The sequence below is a fragment of the Panthera leo genome, chromosome B1 (genome assembly GCF_018350215.1).
Source record: "Panthera leo isolate Ple1 chromosome B1, P.leo_Ple1_pat1.1, whole genome shotgun sequence".
Lineage (NCBI taxonomy): Eukaryota > Metazoa > Chordata > Mammalia > Carnivora > Felidae > Panthera > Panthera leo.
In genome coordinates, this window is record NC_056682.1 from 26,238,718 (window position 1) to 26,263,827 (window position 25,110).

The following is a 25,110-nucleotide window of genomic DNA, read 5'->3' on the forward strand; positions in this document are numbered from 1 at the left end:
GATGCCCCAACATTTCTTTTCATAATATGCCATATCTTCATTCATGTATGTTGCAAATATTTCTTTAAATTTGTCTTTTACTTTCTTATTTTGTCTAAGATATTTTTAGATGGAAAGAGTCTTTAAAAGATGCATGTAATCAAATGTGGTGATTTCCTTCATGGCCCTTATTAGAAAATCCAACCATATTCTGAAGTCAATTCACTCTATTTTCCTAAAGTGTTTAATTTCAATTTTTACACTTAATCTCCTCATTTCCCTCTGGAATTTACTCAGGTGTATACTAAGAAAAAAAATATCTAGCTTTCTCCCCCCCTCAGTAGTAGTATAACATATTTCTTAAGATCATTTTGGTGATATTTCTAAAGAATAAATGGCCATTAAAAAAAAAACCAGGATTTCTATTCATACTGTCCTAGTTGTCCTATCAGTAAAATAGGTTTAGTAATTTTCACCTCATCATTGTTTTACATATAGAGAACATTAGCTTATGTCTTACTTACAGAGCTGGTCAGTTCTTACATACATGATAAGCATTTTGATTTTTTTTAATGTTTTATTTATTTTTGAGAGAGCACGAGTGGGGAAGGGGCAGAGAGAGAGGGAGACACAGAATCTGAAGCAGGCTTCAGGCTCTGAGCTGTCAGCACAGAGCCTGATGCGGGCCTCAAACCCACAAGCTGTGAGATCATGACCTAAGCCAAAGTCAGACACTTAACCAACTGAGCCACCCAGGTGCCCCTCTATGAATCTTTTTAACAAGTTAGTTGTCCTGGTACACTTAAACTCTGACCCAGCTGAACAAATACAATATTCGTGGGTGGAGAAAATTAAGCTTATGCCATTTCTGTTTGGCTTTTAGTCTGTATATAGCTGAACTTCTATCCAGGGAACAGCGATCTTTTTGACTTTCATCCAGAAAGTGCTTTGTAAGTAGACTACTATTTTAATACTGTAGGAAATCTTTATAACACTTTATGATCACAGGCATGGATAAACTGTTGGCTACATTATGCACTTATAAAGCAGTCACAAAATAGAGACATTGCATCCTTAGCAAGGATTCCACTTAACATGGCCAGCTTTATTAGCATTTCCAGCCTTGTGGATATTGTTGTTTTTTCTTCCCTCCCAGGAAAACATACACAAACATTTGGAAGAGTCTCTGCAGAGCCTCACCATGCTAATGTCACCAGTGAAGCCTTCTTGAAGGGCTTGCATTTTGGTGGTCTGTCTCACCAGGGGTGCAGTCAGTTTCCTTGTGTGTCTACCGGTATGTCTAACTCCATTGGATCTGCTATAACAAAATAGCACAGACTAGAGGCTTAGACGTCCCAGATAAAAGTGCTGGTAGATTCGTTGTCTGATAAAAGCCTTGTTATGCCCAGAATTCGTGATCCCCAAAGACCACCAGGGAGCCGAGTCCGATGCAATAGCAAAGAGCCTTTATTCGAGCTAGCTCGAGCTCAATCCCCTACCTGCACCTACACAGCGGTGAGATACTGGAGAGAGAGAGAGAGCGAGTTTCAAAAGCACAAAGATTTTATAGGGGTCTAGGGGCAGTTGGTGAGGTAATGACTGTGGCCTCACCCGATTGGCTGGGGAAGGGTCGTGGCCTCCGCTGATTGGCTGGGGAAGGGTCGGAGTCCTGTTAAGCAGGTAGCAGGGCATGTTTTGATCAGGAAGTTTGAACAGGTGAGCGGGAGGTTACTCAAGGGGAGGAGGCGTGGTCTGAGGTTTCTGCGATTTTCCCGGAAAGGGGCCATGTCGGGGACATAGTCACTCAAGGTAGAGGACACAGAACAAGATGGAGTCAGCCGGCATAGGTCCACTCTTTCAGCCTGCTTCCTGGTCCTTAGATGCCCTTCTTGCTGAGTCTTCACAGGGCAGAGGGGCAAGGGAGCTCTCTGAGGACTTTTTTATAAGGGCACAATCCCATACAGGAGGGCCCTACCCTCATAGCCTAATCACCTCTCTAAGACCCCACCACCTAATACTATCACAGAGGGGGTTAGATTTCAACATATGAATTTTGGGGGGACACAAACATTCAATCTGTAGCATGGCCACGAAAACGTTTTAACGCTATGGATTCCTTTTTATTTTAAGGCCAATTGGTAGCCACCTCCAGGGTGGGGGCCCATCCTTTTGGGAGAGGGTGGGACTTCAGATTTCTTTGGTGTGTACAGAAAGTTTTAAGAGGAGGTAGAAGAGAAGTAGAGTTGGGAGAATTCTGTCCCAGAGAGGAGCAGGGAAAGAGTTCATGGCTGTCGCAGGGCCTCAAAGAGGAGGAATGGTGACGGAGGGACCTACCTCTTAAGGCTTCAGGGATTCTGCGGACTGATTGCAAATCCTGCCTTGTGGGCCAATCCTCCCCCCACCTCCTCCCCCACTTTCACACCATTCAGCAGAAACACACCATCTGATGGAGACAACTGGGGGTGGGGGGCAGGCTCCTCTCTCTCTCTCCATCAGTTATAATACAATGGTTCTCCAAAGATGGGGCCCAGGCCAGCAGCACCAGCCTAAGTTGGGATATGCCGACTGAATCAGAAAGCCTTCCGGTGGAGCCCAGCAGTCTAGGTAGAAGAAGCCCTCCAGGTGATTCTGAGCTTACTCAATTTGAAGGACCGGCCTGCTCTTCTGTAATTGTATGTTAACTCATCTCTATTCTCAAGACAGAAAGTGCTTTAGGGGCAGAGACAAATGTTTTTCCCAATGCCTTTAAAGTACAGAATAGCAAATATGTTTGTTGAAAGAATGAATAAAGCAAAGGGTCTCCTGCACAGTCTTAACTATTTAATAACTGCTTGGTAAATACTTTTGACAGCATCAGACTCAAGGTGGATCTCTAAAGAAGCACAGCCCATGAATGGCTGAGAAAAATCCCTCCCCTACCGGAGAAATAAAAGACATCTAGCTGTGAAAATAAACATTTCTCTAGAAGCCATCTAGGACTCATTTAAGTAAATGTCCTTTTTTTTTCTAATGGGAAACGGAATGCAGTTTCATTGCCAAACAATTAGAAAATGCAAAGAAAGTATAAAAAAGAAAATACGAATGTATCTCTTACTCCACCTCCTTCTGAGTCTTTTCTATGTACCATTATACTTATCCCCCAATTATAATATTAAAAATAAAAATAAATCTTTTCTTTATACTGGAATGCAACACATGCTCACTCAGAAATATTGGAAAATACAGAACAGCATCACAGAGAAAATCACGTCACCAATAATTCCATCATTCAAAAATGTGAATACCCTGGGGGATCTCCCTCCAGACTCTGTGTGTGTCTTTATGTATGAATTTTAAAACCTGTATATGTTCTATAACCTTCTCCTCTGTGATTAGCACCAGCTTTTCATGTGATTACCTCCTGTGGCATGTAGTGTACAAAGCACATCCAGGATTAGACGACCTTCCGGGAAAGCCCCTGTGCTAGATGTGGCCCAAAGGCCCAAGGCTTGAATCTGCTCTCTGATTTTCCTTAGCACCACTCTGACTTTTTAAAGGATGAGTTAATGTAATGGGCAAAATGCTGGAAGCTTCTTAGAGTCCCAGGCTTTCACCGAATGAGAAGCCTGTTCCAAGAAAAAGTGTGATCACCTGGGCTTTCCTGGACGATGGGGTTGTGTTGGCATCATTCAGCTCTCTTCTGGCGCTTGGGTAATGCTTAGGATTTCAGAACCAAGAAGTCATCCATAAATGCTCATCTTGCTGTGTTTCTTCCTTTTGTCTTCAAGATAATCATTTGAAAATAGGTAGTTGCCCCCACCCACCCATCCTGGAACTCTCCACTAAACCCATCTATATGGGCTGGGACACTTGGGATCCTCACCAACAGAAGTGAGTTCTGTGGCTTTGATCTTCTCATTTTCAGTGTATCTGTGGGGGGAAAAGTGTGGTGGTGATGAATGGAGAGACAAGGCAATCTCAGATAAGGGTGGTGGTCATCTAAGGGACACTCACTGATGTTTTGTAATACTGTAATTTCAACGCAAAGGTATTGTGGGTAACTTGCAAAGCAAAGTGTAAAAGAGGAAAGACAATCACCTGTCCTCCCAAATCTCATGTAATCCCTCTTGGCATTTTGTCTTTCAGCTTTTTGTCTGTGCATTTATCTTCATGAGCATTGAAAAACTATTTTCTGTAAAACTTGCAACCTCATTTTTTTTCACTGAAAATTATAGCAAAAATTTTTGTATGTTATAAAACATTCAGAACATATTTTTAATGCCATTTCCCATCATATACTCTCCTGAATCCTTTCCCCATGGTTACTTTAAAATTTTCAAGTTTATTTTAAAGTTTGTTTATTTTGAGGAGCGAGAGAGCTCATGTGAGTGGAGGAGGGGCAGAGGCAGAGGGAGAGAGAGACTCTCAAGCAGCCTCCACACTGTCAGCATGGAGCCCAACTCTGGGCTTGATCCCATGAACCATGAGATCATGACTGAGCTGAAACCAAGAATCGGACGCTTAACTGATTGAGCCAGTGAGATGCCCCTTAAATTGTCATTAAAAAAAAAATCACCTGGTGCTCATCACACAAGTGTACCCCTTAATCCCCATCACCTATTTCATCAATCCTTCTACCCACCTCCCCTCTGGTAACCACCATTTTGTTCTCTGTAGTTAAGAGTCTGTTTCTTGATTTGTCTTTCTTTTTTCCCCTTTGCTCATTTGTTTGTTTCTTAAATTCCACATATGAGTGAAATCATATGGTATTTGTCTTTCTCTGACTTACCTTATTTCACTTACCATTATTATATTCTTGAGCTCCATCCATGTCTTTGCAAATGACAAGATTTCATTCTTTTTGATGGCTGAATAATATTCGTGTGTGTGTGTGTGTGTGTGTGTGTGTGTGTGTGTGTGTGTATGGGTGGTGTGTATAAAACATCTACTTTATCTGTTCATCAGTCAATGGAGACTTGGGCTGCTTCCATAATTTGGCTGTTGTAAATAATGCTGCTTTAAACATAGGGGTACATGTTACCCTTTGAATTAGTGTTTTTGTTTCTTTGGGTGAATATCCAGTAGTCTGATTGCTGGATCATGGTGCAGTTCTATTTTTTTCTTTTTGAGGAACTTCCACACTGTTTTTCACAGTGGCTACACCAGTTTGCATTTTTACCAACAGTGCAAGAGGGTTCCTGTTTCTCTATATCCTTGCCAACGCTTGTTGTTTCTTGTGTCACTGATGTTAGCCATTCTGACAGGTGTGAAGTGATATCTCATTGTCGTTTTGATTTGCATTTCCCTGTTGAGCATCTTTTCATGTGTCTGTTGCCCATATGCATGTCTTATTTGGAGAAATGTCTGTTCATGTCTTCTTCCCATTTTTAATTGGGTTACTTGTTTTTTGGGTGTTGAGTTTTATAAGTTCTTTATATATTTGGATACTAACTCTTCTTCCATTCCATAGATTACCTTTCAGTTTTGTTTCCTTTGCTGTACAGATACTTTTTATTTTGATGTAGTCTCAATAGTTTATATTTGCTTTTGTTACCCTTGCCTCAGGAGACCCATCTAGAAAAAAGTTGCTATGGTCAATGTCAGAGAAGTTACTGATGGTACTCTCTTCTAGAATTTTTATGGTTTCATGTCTCACATTTAGGTCTTTAATCCATGTTGAATTTATTTTTGTATATGGCATAAGAAAGTGGTCCAGTTTCATTCTTTTGCATGTTGCCATTCAGTTTTCCTAACATGTTTTGTTGAAGAGATTATCTTTTTCCCATTACATATTCTTTCCTGCTTTGTCAAAGATTAATTGGCCATATAATCGTGGGTTTATTTATGGATTTTCTATTCTGTTCTATTGGTCTATGTGTCTATTTTTGTGACAGTACCATACTGTTTTGAGCACTACAGCTTTGTAATATAACTTGAAGTCTGAAATTGTGATACCTTCGGCTTCGTTTTTCGTTTTCAAAATTGCTTTGGCTATTCAGGGTCTTTCGTGGTTCATCTACATTTTTGGACTGTTTGTTTTAGCTTTATGGAAAATGCTGTTGGTATTTTGAAAGGAATTGCATTAAATCTGTAAACTGCTTTGGGTAGTACAGACATTTTAACAACATTTGTTCTTCCAACCCATGAACATGGAATGTCTTCCCATTTTTTGTGTCTTACTCAATTTCTCTCATCAGTGCTTCCTAGTTTTCAGAGTACATCTTTCACCTCTTTGGTTCAGTGTATTCCTAGGTTTCTTATTATTTTGGGTGCAGTTGTAAATGGGATTGTTTTTGTAATTTCCTTTTCTGCTGCTTCATTATTGGTGTAATGAAATACAACAGAAGTCTGTCAATTGATTTTGTATGCTTCAACCTTACTGAATTCGCTTACCAGTTCTAGCAGTTTTTGGGTGGAGTCTTTCAGGCTTTCCTATATAGAGCATTATGTCACCTGAAAACCATGAAAATTTTACTTCTTCTTTACTGATTTGGATGACTGTTGCTTTAAATTTTTGCTAAACATTCTTATATATGTAGCTTTGTCCATATTTCTGTGAAGTTGGGATAGATTCCTGAGAGTGGGATGAAATTTAGACATCAGTGGCTTTGATAGCTATTCCTCATTGTTTTCCAGAATGGTCCAACTTCCACTGTCATGGCCTCAGTGTATGAGCACAAAAGAGGCAAACACGAAAGGTGCACTGTGTGGGAATGTTCACAGCACCAGGTGGCACAAGATGTCAAATCTAAGGTGGATTTACTGACATGGTCCCTCTTAGCCTCTTCATTTTACAATCCTAACAATGCAACACAAGTCTGTTTTATTTTTATTTGTTTGTTTTTTAATGTTTATTTTTGAGAGAGAGAAAGAGCACGAGTGGAGGAAGGGCAAAGAGAGAGAGGGAGGCACAGAATCTGAAGCAGGATCCAGGTTCTGAGCTGTCAGCACAGAGCCCGATGTGGGGCCTGAACCCTCAAGCTGTGAGATCATGACCTGAGCCAAAGTCAGATGCTTAACTGACTAAGCCACACAGGCACTCCTGTTTTATTTTTTTTTTAAGTTTGTTTATTAATTTTGAGAGAGAGAGTCAGAGAGAGAGGGAGGGAGGGGCAAAGAGAGAAGGAGAGAGAGAATCCCAAGCAGGCTCTGTTTCGCATTGTCAGCACAGAGCCTCATGTGGGGCTTGATCTCACGACCCTAAGATCATGACCTGAGCCATAATCAAGATTCAGAAGCATAACCAACTGAGCTACCCAGGCACCCTGACACAAGTCTGTTTTAGATTTCATCTGGGGAGTTTGGCCTCAGAAATGCCTCACATTATAGCCTGGTCAATCCCTTTTCAAAAACATGGGTTTCAAGAACAACATGCTAGAGGCATCCCTGGGTCTAAACATTTCTAGTGCAGCTAGATGTACTGTTTTTCTTTAACTGTGTTGAATTTTTACAAGAGATCACCCTTGCACAGAAAATGTATCACTCATCCAACCTCTCCACTTAAGAACTTGAACATTTAGTTCTTTTCACTTGAATTTAAAAATAACACTATGATAAATTCCTCAGAGGCCAGTGACCACATGAATTGGTTCAGTAACTGTTAGACCCTGCTGCTGAGGAGACAGAAGTCCTAGAGGCTGGTTCTTTAATATCATGCATGGGTAAGAGGAAACGTGTCACAGCCCAGCCAAATCCCACTGTAGGACAGACGCAGACTTAGTCACAAGGAGAACCAGGTCAGGACATGTGTGTAGTTCAGTATAATTAGAACAATGACCCAAATGTTGGTGAGTCAAGGTCATCATGTGGGACAACAGTGTAATGACCTGGTATAGATATAACTCAAACTGTGAAAGGGACCTAAGCAATTATTGAGTATACCGATGAGCAATCTCATGAAGTCAGAGATGTGGCCAAGATCCCATGGCTAGTTAGTGGCTCTCTGGGTCTTTAACTAGGTCTTCTGATTGCAAGCTAAGTGCACTTTCTGGCCCTACATTGGCTGCATCTCTGGCCCATGTCCATTGTGTCTTGGCAATGTCAGAGGGGCCTGGCAGAACGGATTGAGAGAGGAGCCCGGACTCGTGAGAAGACATCCCTTATTATTTGTGTTGCTGCCACCTGCAAATAGTTAGTGAAATTTTCTGGTGCAGCCCGGAAGCTGACAGTCATCCACTTATCTTCATCTGTGTCTCTCAGGATGAAATAAAATGCACTTAAGAATTCATTCCTCTAGCCCCTTATTTATAGCAAGCCCCCTATGCATGAAGGAATAGCTCCAACTCGAGATTCTTTTCCGATGAGATACAAACCAATCTGCAGGGAGACATGTAGTCAGAGGACTGTAATTTCCTGACCTCAACATCATTAAACCTCAGCAAGGCCACCACATTAGCTCGTTTTCGTGTAATTGTATAAACACGGGTTTGCCAGTTCAAAGCACTTGGGAATATTTCACCATGCCTTCTTCAGAGCTAGGCGATAGTGACCACGTGCCAAAGCTTAAAAAAAAAAATAACAAGCTTGTCTGAGCTAGTGATGATTTGGATTTGTAGGAAGGCAGCTGGACAAGTCTTCAGATACATGCCACCATTTTGTGACCATATGCTTGGATGTAGAAGCTGGGAATGAGGGAAAAGGGTGAATGCCCTCCTCACTTTCTCCCTCCTTAGTTCCTCGTAGGTTGAATTTGATTCAGTTGAACTAATATGCATTGAAGGGATCTCGTGTGGAAGGTTCAGTCATAGGCCCTAGGGGAGGAGGACTCTGGCCTATTTCCTGACCTCAAGGAGTTCAAGTTCCTGAAGATGAGATGGGCATGTAAACAACTTTAACTCCAGGCAGAATGGCAGGAGTGCCATGATGGCTACAGAAGCGCTAGCTACGTAGTACCAGAAAGAAGGAAATGAATTTTGCTTGAGAGCTGCCAGAAGGCTACAAGCAAAGGGTAGCATTTAGCAGGTGAAGGGAATTCTGTGACAAGAATCCACTCTGAACACGGGTAGTCCAAGCACATGGCCAGGGGAGTGCAAGTGCAGGGCATGGGGTTGGGGGTAAGGAATTCAGTGTGAGTCGTGAACGTTACTGTGACCACAAGAAAAACAGGTCTCTGCAGAGGCCCAGTCTGCCTCAAGTAGTGCTGAATCTCCAGCGTGCCAAACGGCACTTAGTGTGTAATGAGTGGCTGGTAACGGAAAGAGGTCTTGCTCCAGCCGGGTGTTTTTGGTGCACACGCAGAGATCCATTCAAGTTACCTCTAGCAATGGGTGGTTCATTTTGATAACATAGTTGGACTGGAACTATGGAGGCAATTCTAGGGACCAGGGACTGTCTGCAGACTCACTCACAGCAGGTGTGGTCTCTGGAATGCTTTCCTGCATTGGTCAGCTCTCCTCTCTTCCAGCCAGCTTCTTCTGCTTCAGCCAAGTCTCTGCTCCATCTTTACTGCAGTATGGAAGTGGTCACAATCGCCACTCTGATCCCTCTTTCCATGTCACGACCTTCCCCCTGCTCCTGTTGTTGGTTGGCTTGGTCCCTGCGTGTCTAATGCTAGGAGCAGGAAACGTGCTGGCCCGGACGATTTTTGCATACATGGCCACCAGATGCCCATGCCTACTTCAACCAGCCATGCTGGACTGGCAGAGGGCTAGCACGAGCTGTGGGCAAAGTGTCTCCCTTAGAATTGGGTGTGGTTGCTCTGATAGTCTTAAGCACACCTGTGGCAGAAATAGAGCTGAGTTAGGTTTATGCCAATTGACCATGGAATCAACTGTATTCAGTAGGCGCAATGTTGTGGAAGGCTTTTATCAGGGCATAGCCTGCTGGCTCCCTACCTTTTCACATCCTCAGACTCTACCCTGATGCTGGCCAGCAGTCTAACAACTCTTTGCCCTAAAATATTTTCCTTTATTTCACTTGAAAACCTCATCACTCCATTCTCAATTTGGCTCCATCACTCCCTTTGTTCTCTAAATCGTTCTCATGGAATCCTTGGCCCTCAGCAGATTGCCCCCTATGAGTGGGCCTCATCTAATCAGTTGAAGGTCAGAGGAGAACAAAAGATTCACCCTCCCCTGAGTAAGAGAGAATTCTCCTGCCAGATGGCCTTCACGCGGAGACATCAGTTCTACAGATTTTGGACTTGGCAGCCTCCAGAATCGTGGGAGCCTATTTCGTATCGTTAATCCCTTTCCAATACATGTTACTGGCTCTGTTCCCCTGGATACCCTGACTGCTACAATGGGCCCTAAGAGAAACCCATCACCCTATTAGTAGTCATTCCCTATTCTCCTCCGTCCAGCCCCAAGCAACCCCAATATACGCCTGTACTGGATATTTCATATAAATGGAATCATACAATGTGTGATCTCCTAGGATTGGCTTTTTAACATTCCTCCAAGTGATAGCATGCATTGGCACTTCATTTCCTTGTATTGCCAAATAGTGTTTCAATTCTGTGGATAAACCACATTTTAGTCATCCATTCATCAGTAGATGTCTATTTGGATTGTTTCTACTTTTTGGCTCTGATGAATTGTTCTGCCATAAACATTTGTTGACAAGTTTCTGGATGGAGGTGTGCTTTTATTTCTCTTTGGTATAAACTTGGAGCACGGGAGTGGAATTGCCCAGTCATAGGTAACTGTATGTTTGAAATTCTGAAACACTGCCAAACCATTTGCCTAAGTGTCTGCACCATTTTACCAGCAACGTAGAGAGTTCCAATTTCTCCACATCCTTGTCAACACTTATTACTTTCTTTTTTTGTAGCCATCACAGTGGGAGCAAAGTGGTATCTCACCCAGGTTTGGCTTTGCATTTCCCTCAGAGCTGATGACTTTGAGTATCTTATGTGCTTACTGACCACTTGTATATATTCTTTGGAGAAAGGTCCATTCAAATCCTCTGCCCATTTTAAAATTGGGTTATCGTTTTCCTTTGTCTTTAAAAGAATTTTTTTTTAAACATCTATTTATTGTTGAGAGAGAGTACAAGCAGGGAAGGGGCAGAGAGAGAGGGAGACACAGAATCGGAAGCAGGCCCCAGGCTCTGAGCTGTCAGCACAGAGCCCCACGCGGGTGTCGAACTCACAAACCATGAGATTGTGACCGGAGCTGAAGTCGGACACTTAACTGACTGAGCCGCCCAGGCACACCTGCTTTACATAATATTTTTAAAGAAGCTGAGGGTAGAAAGAAGAGGAAGTATATACCATAACATTTGTTATAATAACTTTCTTATTTACCTTTTGGTAAATTTCATTCCTTTCTTCCTTTCGATTTCAATTACCATGTGATGTCAATTCCTTACTCCATTGCAGTTTAGTTCCACTTGCTTCCTTTGTGCTTATATTGTTGAATATATTACATTCGTGTACATTCTCTTATATACATATTGTTTTGTCCGATTGTTTTAAATCAGTTAAGAGAAGAAAGAAGGCATACGCAATCACACAGTTTTTACCATCACCTACGTAGTTTCCTTTACTGGGGCTCTTTGATATCCCTGCTCAGATTTCCTCCCTAGTTTTTATCTTTTAGCCCAGCAACATAGGGGCTGCCCCTGGTTCTGCATAAGTCCCTTGCTGGTCAAAAGTTGTGCTTTAGCCCCCTCCAGCCATTAGATGTCCACCCTGTACTTTTGGACGCGTGTGCGTAGCTTGTAGGTTGCTATCACACTTTAGGGAATTTACATTTTGGGCTCCACGTTCAGCCAGGGACTAGTAGCAAGGAGGTCCTCTCCGATCACTCCTGAGAGAGCTCAGTCTTGGACTTGCACAGTCTTCTCGGTTCCCAGGAATAAGTGTGGTTTTAGTTGCAAGCCTGCCTTTGTAGGAGTAGCCCCTTAGCCAGAGTAGCTCATTGAGTTTGCTCAGAGGTTATGTTGGAGCCCCTTGAGCCAGTGAGGCTTCTGCCCTGTGGTGATGGGGCTGTGAGTGCCTGGAGGATGCTTTGGAGTCTGCCCCATGTTCTGATCTGATGACTCCTGAGTGGGTGCAGCCTAGAGCACCCCCAGAACTGACTGTGATCCCAGGAGTTCTCTTCTTGGCTCTTTCCCTGGTTCCATTAGCTGCTCTGTTTCCCTTGGATCCTGGAGCTACTGGCCTCCAAGATATCCCCTGGTTGTCCCAACATCCTGACACATGCCTTTCCCCGGGCCCTGTTCCAAATAAAGTCGGTCTTCTTGGGCAGAGCTGTGGGGGCCTTCATCCTTATGGCCTGCCTTTACTCTGGACAAACCCCTGCGACTCTGCACTGAGGGTGGGATCCACTTTTTCTGACCATGACACCCCTGCTCTTCAAGCCGGCACTGAGGGAGGAGGAAGCAGTCTTCCTCGCTTGCCTCTCCTGGGGGTGAGGAGAGGCAGGGACCACTGAGGCCTCAGGATCCTTTTCTGCCCTGCCTGCGGTAGAGCTTCACCTGCAAACAGGAGATGGCCCTCGTCCTCCCGGTCCCTCTTGCCTGGAACAGAGCTTCTGGAACAGAGGGCTGAGGAGGATGAGAAATGCAGGAAGTCTGCCTCTCCCAAGGAGAAACCGCAGCCCCCAGTGGGGAGTGAGGGGAGAGAGAATCTCCATCTTCTGGGCCACATCTGCCCAAAGTAGAGGGCCTAGGGTACCACTTCTGGAACCTGGAGCTGTGGGGGCGGGGGGTGTGGTCAGGAAGGTCATGGCTTAAAGGTCACAGACCCTGGCTGATTTTGTATTTAGTAGATTTTCTTGAATGGATATTTCTCCATTTGCTGTATGTCCTTAGGATGATTTCTGGGGATTTTAAATGACTGTGTTTTTTTGTTTTTGTTTGTTTTGTTTTGTTTTTTAAACAATTCTCCCTATTTTGTTTTGCTGGGGAGAATTTACGCTGAGCTCCTTACCCTGTCATTCTGGAAGTCTTGCTCATCCACCATCCTGGCATACTCTCTGGAGTAGGAAAGAAAAGAGTGAACGGATCACTGGTTTGCCAGGCATTAATTACCCGTATCCCTCAACACAACTGGGCCTGTGGCCTGTACCCAACTTAATTTCATGCCATGATTTGGTTCCTCAAGTACTGACTATAATATAAATCCAAGGGATGTGTTCTGTTCTACGGATCCCAGATCGGTTATGGAGATTCTGCTTTTGTTTCTGATGAGTGAAAACGGGATTCCTTTTTCGGTCTGGCTTCAGTAAAATATCCAGAGAGAAGAAATGTTAAATCTATAAGGGTCTTCTGCAAAAACTAATTCAAGTTTTCACACATCTAACCAACTTTCTCATTCAAATTTCAGTTGTGTTCCTATGAAAACTCTAGCTGCACTGAAACATTCCAGATGCAGCAAAACTTACTTTCAACTTCCAATTGAAGAAATACCAGTTTTCTAGCAAAACGCTACGCTGCCTCCTACGAACATAAAAGGCAGCAAAGAAGCAACCACACCTGCGCCCGATAGCACTGGCACCACACGCCCCATACCCTGGAGAACCCGGTCCCCGAGGGCATCTGCAGACGACTCGGGAAGGGCCTCCTTCCACACTCACACGCGGAGAAACGCTGCATGGAGGTCCATTCCCCTCTGGGCCACTCACAGATTGCAGTGGCATCCAAGAGCTTCTCAGAGGCCTGCGGCAAAAACTGTGCTGCTTTATTTAATGCGGCATTTCTCACACTTACTAAAAGCTCAGGACTCCTTTACAGAGGAGCACGAGTTAGCATCTCAGGAGATACAACAGTTTCATGGAGCCATTTGAGAAAACTCTCAATTAATCTCAGAGTCGGAATGGAATCATTTCATTCAAAGATATTTCTCGTATATGCACATGAAAAAGGCACTGCTTCCCTTGAGCTGAAATATTCAAATAGGGTTTCTGCTGCCAGGTGAATTTTCTTACGCCTTCTAACCCAGATAACTTCCAAGCCTCCTCTGCTCAATAAAACCTCTTCCAGCAACTCTGTGTCCCCTCCCTACTCGGTGCAAGAGAGTCAAGTTCTAGGAGGTGAGGCCCTTCCTTGTTGCCAGGACCACTGGGCGCCAGAGGCGTGGACAAGGGAAACCCTGGGCTTTTGAATTCAACGCTTGAGCAGCCGCACCGTGTAGTCAAAGCAAACCTGGAATCGACTTCAAAAAGCTCACAAACAGCCTTGAGAGGTTATGAGCTGGGCGATAAATCATGTGCAGTGGCTGTCACCACTGGCACCTGCTGATCGGTGACCTGCTCAGCAAGTTTAAAGAACTCTGAGTTTCTTGGTTAAAAAAAAATAATCTAAAACTAGGCTCCGAATGAGGACTTCTGCTCCTTGTATGCTCTTCAACAGGAGAGGGAGCACTAGGGAGGACTCCACGGGCCTGGACACATTGCAGGGGCAGGCCTATCTGCAGGGAGCACACGGCCTGCTTCGCTATCCTTTAGAAAATTCTGGGGGTGCCTGGGTGGCTCGGTTAAGCATCCGACCTTGGCACAGGTCATGACCTTGCAGTCAGTGGGTTCGAGCCCCACGTCAGGCTCTGTGCGGACAGCTCGGAGCCTGGAGCCTTCTTCGGATTCTGTGTCTCCCTGTCTCTCTGCCCCTTCCCTGCTCGTGCTCTGTTTCTCTCTCTCTCTCTCTCAAAACAAATCAACATTAAAAAAAGAAAATTCTGATGGCCACAGCATGGTTTCAGCTGTTCCGCAGAGGCACTTGGAGGCTGGGGCCCCTAGAGGCGTCACCTGCTTTCTCAGGAAGCACCGGGTCAAGGGGCCTTTCTGCCCTGGGCCTCAGGGAGGGTTTTCCTGCTCCCGGTCCCTCCCGGAGGGTGTTGCTTTTGCGAGTAGCACCCACATTCTTTTTTCCCCTTATCAACTTTTTTTTTTTTTTTTTTTCCATAGGGGGAATAAAGCCTCGGACCCAGTACCTGCAGGTCCTGTGAGTACAGACCCCTCTTGGCGCCCAGGCCAATATTTACAAGGTGGTGGCAAAGACTTCTGCTAAGAACCCTTGAAAAAAAAGCTCAGGGAAAGGGGATTTGCCAACCGTGTCACAGACTCAGAAGTTTAAGAGTATCGCAGATCACTGAAAAAGGGTCTGACTGAAGTGAGAGCTGATATTCAAGAATTGAATCTCTAGTCTGAAGAGAGGCAGGATTTTAACCAGGGACCCTTCAGTCTTCCTTGTGGGGACTCCACCCCCACCCCCCCCCCCCACAGGGCTGGCATCATCCATCTCCCACAGCTCAGAAGTGACCTACGAACTAAAACTACGAATCGTATTTCTATAATTGAAAGTAAAGAAATCAAAAACAAAAATAACTAAACTCCGGAAATATAATTGCTTAACCATTTCTTTGTATTTTTATTGAACTTTCTTGAATTTTTTTTTTTTTAATTTCTGCCCAGTCACGACAATTAAGTGGGAAACCACAATGACAATTTACAAACTGTGGCATGAAAAAGAACACACACCCCATCAGGAGTTATACCAAACCCTTTCCTTTTTATTCATTCAAAAGAGTCCAACGCACAAATGTCAAATATGAGCACTGTCATTTTTTTTCTTGGAAGGGGGAAAAACATTTATTCTGGCAGCACTTTTACAATTCCAGGAAGCGGTTTTGATACCATTGGTTGCAAGAATAGAAACCATAACAGACTTGAAGGGCGTTTGTTTGCCAGGCGAGGGACTACTTGGTCTGGAAAGACTCCCCCTTGTGCTTTGTGAACTGCCCGTCCACCTCGGCTGGCCGAGCCTTCCCAGGTATGGAAAGAGAAAACGGAATTTCCTGCACAGACACTGAAAATTCCAGTAGAGCAGAGTGTTTTCTGTATCTCCAACCCTCCCCCCCCACCCTGAAGCAAGTTCTCAAGCTTTTCTGGAGCTTCTTTTGGTCACATGACCCTCAATCATGACGACCTTTTTGCCGAAACACACGTGACACCAAGATTCCTTCTTACACTGCTTCTCTAGGGTTCAGGTGACAGCACAAAACATCACTTGTCAAAAAATAGCAGATATTAAGAATGTGGGCATTTATGTTCATAATTATAATAAACACCTTGCAGGGTATGTCACCCAAAGGAGCATTTTTTTTTTTTTTTTTCACTTAATATGGTCCCCTGGGGAGTTAGCCCGAAGTCACATCCTTAAGTGTCCTTGCAAAAAAAGACTGGTCAAAGTCAGTTAATTTGACAGTTTGGGAACTGTCTCGTGCCAATTACAAAACTCCTATGCCCAACAATTCAATGGTCCATAAAGCAATTAAATGTTACCATTCAGTTTACACACACGCACGCACGCACACAGAGAACTGTGACCAAAGGATTAAGCAGGTAATCTCGTGACTGTGTTCTAAAAGAAAACGAAATCTCAAGATTGAGGTGTCGTATTCAAGTATCAAAAAATGCAGAAATAGTCTGATCCCATTTGATTTTATGATCATGACAAATCATACTTGTTTCACTGAGGTTCTGGAGTTAGTGAAGTCAACTCCTGGGGCACAAAATCTACAAAACTCAACTTAAGATTTTTCACAATGCAGCTGCTTTGCTTGTTTCTTTTAAAAAATATGTTGAGACTTTGTATAGTGGCATTCCAAGAGTCAATACTTTATAAAAGAAGGAAAAGAATAATACCAGCTGACTCACTTTTCATGCCTTACACTGGTGAGAAAACAGTTTGTCTTACACATTCTTCCATCAACACACAGAGGAGGCAGCTGTAAACAGAGTCCTTTATACTCTTCAAGGAACGTGTTACTATTGCAGCAGATACTGTTTGGCCCCAATTAGGAGTAGACGAGAGCAATTTGCTTTGCTTTTCACGTTTTACTTGGTGGAGATTTTAAAACAATGGTTTTACTAGTTCTTGGCAGCAGACCATCCAATCAGAGGCTCTGTATTTATAAATAACCAATGCGGGACTATGCTCTCCAGTTAGGGAGCTCACTATCTCAAGGTCTGACCACCAGATGTGAAGGGCTTTCAAAGTGCTCTGCTAAATTTCACAGACTCTGTTCGAGAGAGAGAGAGAGAGAGAGAGAGAGAGAGAGAAGTACTCATTAGCAAAGCTCTTTGCACCATTCACAACTGACTCCTGATTATCTTAAGCTATTGAAAGACTCAGATTTTCCATGGACTCCTTGAACCCTCTGTCCCCCTCCCCTGAAGAATCCTACCACCAGGCTTCCACGACCCCTCTGTCCTCTGCCCCTGAAGAATCCATTAGCACATCATCTAGTGACAACGTAATGTCAACAGGAAGCTGGGAGCAAGGAACATTCTGCCCAGCACCACTGGAAATGTGGGCAAAGAAAAACAAGAATCCCCCCAGCCTGCCCAAGGAACAGGCCTGCAGGCAGGGACCTTTATTTAAAAGAAGGGGAGGAGACACTGCCTGAAATACAGGTAAGGTTCTTGCTGATTATCACAACCTCTGCGAACCAGCACTAATCCATGGGCAGACAGATGCGTTTTTTAAAATCTCAGAAGGACTAAAGATTAAAGAATGAACAGAAAGGCCTTTTGCTAAAATAAGAAACCAGCCCCATCTTGGCACAGTCCTCATGCAGAATATTGCACCCAGTGTTAACTAACCCTAGAAGCTTCGAACTGTATAAATTTAAATGTATTTGCATATTATAAAAATAAAGATAAACATATACATATTTTACACTAGTTACGGAACAGCAATGAACGGTCAGTCGATCCTTCTTTCACATTTAACAGAACTGAAATCTGAGTGCTCAAAACACGGCCACCTGTACTGCAACTATGGCTTATATGTGCACAGAAAACAAAATCCCTGAGAAGCCATTCGACTTTTTTTTTTTTCTTTTCTTCAAGTAGCGCTCTCCTTGGAGGATCACAGTTCTGAGGTTCAGGTTGTAAAACATTTGCTCCATGTTCTTCCCCCCCCCACCCCCGTCCTCCCCCGCCCCTCCCCCACCTCATCTACAGGCCAGGTGCGCTCCCTCCTCTGCAAGCACCCTGGACAGTTATTACTCAAGTTCATGGAACGCGCGTGGGAGTGTGGAGGGTTTGCCGGGTACGAAATGATGGTCCAGGTGAGTTCTGATGCTCTCTTTTCTCCACGGAAATTCCATAGCCATAGAAGTCATTGGTTTCTGTGCTTTTCACCAACGTTCTTCCTATACGGGTAGAGCAGAAGAAAGCACACACATGACAAAAGGTGACAGAGAAGGATGTTCTCAATTCTAAGAACAGGAAGCAAAACTAGGAATCGGGGTGTTTTTTTTTTTGCACCAATTTTAATTTTTACTTCTAGAATTCCTTATAAAAATGTGTCAGGCAACTAAGGATCCTACAAAGAAAAGCATCTTTTCACTAGAAGGCTGGTCGAACACTTCTGGTTGTGACATTAAGTTTAGGCATAATGAGGAACTATACGAATTAGTAATAAGCACCTAAGCCATTGTAATTTCACAGCTGAATGAGATTTATAATCAAGAACCCCAAACACTAACCACAGCACTGAGTCCTTTCAGGAAACACACACACACACACACACACATACACACATACACACAAGTGCTCACGCGTGCGAGCTAAACAGCCCTCTAGGAATAGGAATATATACTGAAAAGTGAGAACTTTTACGATGTCTCACTGGCCTTAAAAGGCATGATTTCACTTGCAATGTTACATACAGGCAAGGCTGTCAAACTAAAAGCTGGAGTTGGATGAATATAAAATAAACTACTGTATTGCCACCTAATTAAACAGAGTGGCATTCAATTCAGACAAAATGATTAGAGAGAAAGAGGTCAAAGGTCTTCATCCCTTATGTCACCTTTCCTATAATGACATGCAGCCCCTCCATCCCCCCCCATCTCTCAATGGTGCTTGATTTCACAGAAACTTTGTAAAATATTAGTAACATTACCAAAAAAACGCACCTTCCATTTACTAACAACTTACTACACATCAGGAATCACACCCACTCACCGCAGTGCATTACTGGATTAATCCTCAACTCATAACACGCCTATGGGGTAAGCTCCATCCTACTCTACATTCACCAAGAAGGAAATGAAGGTTCCCAGAAGTTAAATAACTTCTGGAGGGAACACACCAGGGTGCGAGAGAGCCAGCCTTTAGCAAGGGTTATTTGACTCCACAGCGTGCTTGACAGCTAAAAGCCAGGTTGGGATGTTCGGAGCCCTGGGGATAGCTTCGTGTTTCTATGGCACTCAGCCACAAAGACTTTTTGAAGGCCTATTAATATATAGCAAACTTCCCAGTAGAGAAAGTTTTGACAACTGCCTCAAATTCGAGTAATAAGAAAATAAATCTAACGTAAAGAGGATGGCAGTGTGAAAACTCCCATCACCACCACGCAGTTAACTTTGGTGGTTCGAGTTCTGGGTTTGTGAGAGGGATGCAAATGTTTTCCTCACGGAACCCAACAAGCCTTCGGAAATGCAGACAGTTGTGTCTGGCTGTCTGTTCCCCTGAGCCACACGTAAGACAGAAGCACAAGGATGTCGAAGCAAGGGCACCCAGAGCCTATAATCACCAGGAAGCCACTTGAGGCTTTTAAACACAGAAGTGGCCAGGGTCCGACGTTCAAAGATAATATTGGTTCGTAGGGGAAAAAAAAGACATTAGAGGGACGGAGGCCAGTTGAGACTCAGTCACAGGTATCTTGGCAGGGACAGGTGCATCTAGAGGAAAGGAAGGGCCAAAGAGACGGTTGTGTGGCCAAATTTACTCGTGTCAAGATACACTGATAAGACGGGAGAACAGGTCTCAGGAAGGCTGTGTGTCTGCAGCCGCAGCCCCTGGCTCGGTGGACGGGAGCGAAGCAACGCCACTCCCCCAGGCGGGAAGCAGACCGACGAGGAGCGTTGAGGGGCAAGACAGTAACTCACACCAGTGAAGCCTAGAGCCCACGGGACACCCAAGGGAGCTGCCGTGGGGCGCTGGGGGAAAGGACAGCGTGGGGGCTCAGACCCAGAATCCTCTCGGGGTTCTGCACCTGCTCTTGCTGGAACACAGCACACACAGTCCAGGTATTTAGAAGCTCAGGCTGAAACTGAGGCTCTACCATGTTGTATTAATTAATCAGGTCTTTTATTTTCTGTATTGGGATTCTTCGACATCCGGGCCCTCGCTGCCCCTGGAGGCCCCCCCTCCCCCCGCACTAGCAGGTTCCTAGAGACCCTAAACAACACCGACGTGAGCGCGCTTCTCGGTACCCACTCGGTACCCACCCGCTATCCGGAGCCCGCAACCCGCAGCCACCGCCTTTATCAGGCTCCGACACTGGGGGCCACCCTCTATCTGCCCCCCTCACTCCAGGGCCACGTGCCAGGCAACCAGGGACCCTCCCTGTGCCCGAGGCCCGCCCGAGCCACTCAGGCCCGTGGAGCCCAGCCAGCACCCGCCCTCGGCAAACTCACTCGCGCTCTTGGGCACAGTCCCCTCTCTCTGCCTCGTTTCTGCCCCACCCCCACCCCCCATGGCACAGCATACACCCTCCTCTAGGGCCCTGTGAGTCCTAAGCTGTCTTTTTCAGTGGCAGTCACTCCCTGATCTGTTGGCCTTACCGTATGTGCAAGGCTCTGTTACGATACTACATGCTAAGACCAATGCATAAGTAAGAGCTTGTGTGAAAACAGCACTGAACTGGGAGCCACGGTGTGGGTTTCAGGCCGAGGCGCGTCACTGGTGACTGTGACTGTCGGCACGTGGCCTGGTCTGGAGTCCAGAGACCCCTGGCCTATGTGACTTACAGGGCGGTGCGGAGCCAGTGCGTTGGGGGGTTTTGTTCATCTGGCACTGCAGGCGTTTGTGATTATAATATGAAAGAAATGATACCACTCATCCATCCCCACTTTCCCCCTGAGGATGGGGCCAGGACACTCCAGGTGGCCTTGTAAACGGATCTTCCGGGGTTACTTGGCAACGCAGGCCAGCCCCCCTGCCACCACCTGTCCAGCACAAACGTGCACCCTCCCTGGGCAGGCACCTCAGTTAATAAACTAAATGTTGGGGCGCCTGGGTGGCTCAGTCGGTTGAGCACCCCACTTCGGCTCAGGTCATGATCTCACCGTTCGTGGGTTCGGGCCCCGCGTTGGGCTCTGTGCTGACAGCTCGGAGCCTGGAGCCTGCTTCGGATTCTGTGTCTCCCTCGCTCTCTGCCCCTCCCCCACTTGCACTTTCTCTCTCTCAAAAATAAACATTAAAATTTTTTTTAAATAAGTAAATGTTGCTAGGCAAGTCGGTGAGCACATTTTATTCTAGTATCTATATCTGCCTTTGAAGTTTTTTTATGATTACCTTGATATGCCACCCATGGTGCACACCATTAATATTCCTAGTGGAAAAAGCAGCAACCGAGTTTATTGAGCGCTGTTTGCTCTGTGGAAGGAATAATGCTACCTGGCCTCCCCAGCAATGGCCTCTCTAAATGCTCACGACAACCCCACAAGACAACCGCTTCTGGGATCCGCTTCTGACAGAGCTCTACAGCCACGGCACCAACAAATGGCAAAGATTCACACTCGGGCAGTGTAACTCCAGCACCCAAACTGCCTTGAGAAAATAAAGGCAAACACTACTTTTAAGAAGCTATTTGCTGTGTCGATCCGCTCGAGCTTTTCGTGATGTTACATTCGTGCATATTACATTTTTTTAAACGACTTTTTTTGGAGCGCCTGGGTGGCTGAGGCGGCTGAGCATCCAACTCTTGATTTCGGTTCAGGTGATGATCCCAGGGTCATGGGATCGAGCCCCGCATCAGGCTCCCCAAGAGCCTGGAACCTCCTTAGGATTCTCTCTCTCTCTCCCTCTGCCCCTACCCCGCTCGCGCATGCATGCTCTTTCTCTGTCTCTAAAAACAAAAATAATAAAGGTAATCTTAAAAATAAAATGCCTTCTTTCTTCCAGCAAGGAACTGAGATTACTAACATACGCAATATCATAATAAGTTAGGCCAAAGAATCAAGCAGTTTCCTGATTCTTAATTCTCAGTGTTGTCTTGATTCTGAATAAGCAAAAGATTTGTAACCTTAAAATGCCCTGCTCTATATATGAAGAGGTCTCTTCATCCCAAAGCCCACCCCACCCCCGTTTCCCCCTAAACTCTCAAGTCCTTAGGAAGTCCCTAATTCAAGAAACCCTCTCTGCTTCCCGGAGACTTACCCTTAAAACTTGGTGCTCCTAAAGTCACAGATTGGGTACAGTAAAAATGATGACATAAGGGAAAGAAGCACTATCTTTTCCACTTAATTTTCCAAGAAAGTATGGAGATACCTAAGCAGAGAGGGAACAAATTCTAGTATCAGTGTGGCTGATGGGGCACTGAATAATCAAGAGACACTATTCCCCCTCGCCTGTGAAAGGACCGAGGCAATGAGCGGTCTCACTCCTTAGAAAAAACAAAGCAAATCAACACAAATCAGCGTGATACACCCCACAGGCCACCTCCACATTCCGCTTCCTTTCCTTCTGAAATACCATCCCATCCCCACCCTCCGTGTTTCACAATCCTGTGGTCACTGAAAAATCCCCCATCGTTCTAAAGCCAAGTTTGTGCTGCTCCGTTGCTCTTGTAAAAAGAAATTATTGGGTCCATACTAACGAACCTGAGTGTAATTAAACCTACTTTGCCCGTTTATCTGATGAGATAAAGGTGACAGTGTCTTCATGCTACTTTTTATAAAGGGCTATTTCAATTGGTCTTAAATATCCCTGTGTGGTAACAATGTAACTGCCAAATTCTCATGCGGAGCAATCACTGTATCTTTGGGACTACTTACAAACGTATATATATAATAACCCAAGTGTAAGAGGTAGTTCTGAGATGCAGTGTCTCGGCCCTTTTACCATTAGTTGCACTTTCTGGAAAAGGAGAAAGCTTAGCTTGACAACTTTCAAACTGGCCCATATTTTCCAATTCTGTAACACATGACCTGCCCAAATCAGAATCTGCTTCCCTTTTCATTGCCACCATTCCACATGGAGTGCAGACAGACACGGAACCACCACAAGAGAAATGGCAACTGTCAGGAAATAAAAATGATATATTCCCATGTCCTGTATGTTCCAGGGTCCATTAGGAAACCACATGGAAGAATGTGGGTTGCATTTCAGTATGCCTTCAGGTAACACATTTCTAGATGCTAACCTATTGGATCCTGTCTTTTAAATGAAAATCAGTAGAGGGGCAGCTGGGCAGCTCAGTTGGTTAAGCATCCGACTTTGGCTCAGGTCATGATCTCACGGTTTGTGAGTTCGAGCCCATGTCGGGCTCTGTGCTGACAGCTCAGAGCCTGGAGCCTGCTTGGGATTCTGTGTCTTCCCCTCTCTCTGCCCCTCCCCTGCTCATGTCCTGTCTGTCTGTCTCTCTCTCTCAAAAATAAATAAACATTACGGGCGCCTGGGTGGCTTGGTCGGTTAAGCGTCCGACTTCGGCTCAGGTCATGATCTCATGGTCTGTGAGTTCGAGCCCCACGTCGGGCTCTGTGCTGACAGCTCAGAGCCTGGAGCCTGTTTCAGATTCTGTGTCTCCCTCTCTCTCTGCTCCTCCCCTGTTCATGCTCTTTCTCTCTCTGTCTCAAAAATGAATAAAAAAATTTTTAAAAAAATTTAAAAAAAATTTTTTTTAAAAATTAAAAAAAATAAACATTAAAAGAACTTATTTAATGAAAAGCAGTAGATAGATTGGGTTATCTAGCAGTTTATCTGAGTATATACTTGGTGGGGGCTGGGTTCCTCTAAACCTCTTTGGAAATGAGAAAGAGGAACATTGTACAGGGTACCTAAAATTAAAAGCAAACAGTGAGCTGCCATTCGCTTAAAGAAGTTCACACTTCCCTTCTGAACTGGAATTTTAAGTGTCTCAATGTACAGAGCAGCAGGACAAAGACAGGAATTCACAGATAAAATTTTCAAAAATAAATTAAAACAATGAATCTACTTTCTCCTTACTTTTCCCACTGAAAGTAGGACTCTGCCTTTAACGGCTCATAATGTCCAAGACTCAGTATCCCTTTAATGCCTAGGGGTCAGTTCGGCCGACCAGAATTTCTAGCGGAAAGGGATGGGAAGTGACGGACGGGGTGATTAGCGAGGTGGTGAGAAGCTCTCACGATGTATCATATATCACATCACCACGATGAACACTTTAGCCATCGTACGATTTTATTTGTCGCTTATACTTCACTGAAGCTGAAGAGAAAAGGTCAAAGGTTGCCGGGGGTTAAGGAGGAGGCGGGGACGAGGAATAAATAAAGAGAAGGAGGAAGAGGACCTTTAGGGCAATGGAAATACTGCCTTTCATACTACAATGGCGGACATAGAAACCCATGGAACGTGCAGCACCAAGAGTGGACCCTGAAGTAAACCGTGGAGCTTGGGTGACGATGATGTGTCAGTGTGGGCCCATCTAGTACCACAAATGTGCCGCTCTGGTGGAGGGAAGCTGTGCAGAGTGGGGCAGGAGGGATGTGGGATCTCTCTGTACCTTCTGCTCAATTTTGTCGTGAACCCAAAGCTTCTCTACAAAATAAGTTTGTGTTTTAAAACATTGCCTCCTATACTAAAAAAAGGAAGGAAGGAAGGAAGGAAGGAAGGAAGGAAGGAAGGAAGGAAGGAAGGAGAAAGAAAGAAAGCAAGCAAGCCTGAAGGAGGCAGGTCTCCCTGCAAGCAGCCCCACTTCTCTACTGTCCAATAAATGGGGGGCTGGCATTGGGGGTGGGGGTGCTAGTCAATTCACTGCCTTTAGACTGAACGAGGCCAAGAATAACACGTGATGAGAATTTCTTTGAAACTCACAAATCTGCTTAATACCAACACCCTAAGCAGCAAAGCCATTCTGAAAGCAGCACGAAAAAATTTCTTGCCTGCCCGGAACTATATGTGTTGTATTAGACACCAGAGGGCACAGGTTTCTTTAGGAGTGATGAACATGTTCTAAAATTCGATAGTGGTGATGGCTGTGAACCACATAATAAATGTCAATAATCACTGAATTATTTAAAAAGTGTATCAGACAGAATCCACATCCTTAAGGAGGTCAGAAGTTTTCAGAGCCACCTAGCAAATGTGTCACTAGGTGAGTCTTCACCTCATCTCAAAAGCAAATATCCTTGAAAATCAGCCCAGAAGAGCCAGAGTATGGAGAGGACTCATATTTCTATCTGATAATTAGCAAAGACAAGAAGCCACTCAGCTC

The 25,110-nt window shown here is 44.7% G+C and overlaps 1 protein-coding gene across 12 annotated transcripts in view; it reads right to left on the bottom strand.

The window, feature by feature from the left end:
• Positions 1 to 1,184: 1,184 nt before the first annotated feature.
• Positions 1,185 to 25,110, bottom strand: part of MFHAS1 (multifunctional ROCO family signaling regulator 1) — a 114,073-nt gene continuing 90,147 nt past the window's right edge. For 3 of the 12 annotated variants that reach the window (XR_006201494.1, XR_006201505.1, XR_006201502.1), the window contains 2 exons: positions 17,857 to 18,058; positions 15,768 to 16,921 (listed from right to left, as the gene is read on the bottom strand). The gene's annotated coding sequence lies outside the window, so the exon portion shown is untranslated. Of the gene's footprint in view, positions 1,298 to 3,648; positions 3,740 to 3,841; positions 3,889 to 9,269; positions 9,675 to 11,307; positions 11,341 to 12,832; positions 12,879 to 15,767; positions 16,922 to 17,856; positions 18,059 to 22,076; positions 22,188 to 25,110 lie in introns of those variants that run through there. The other 9 variants (XR_006201503.1, XR_006201504.1, XR_006201496.1 and 6 more) reach the window with 8 other exon arrangements.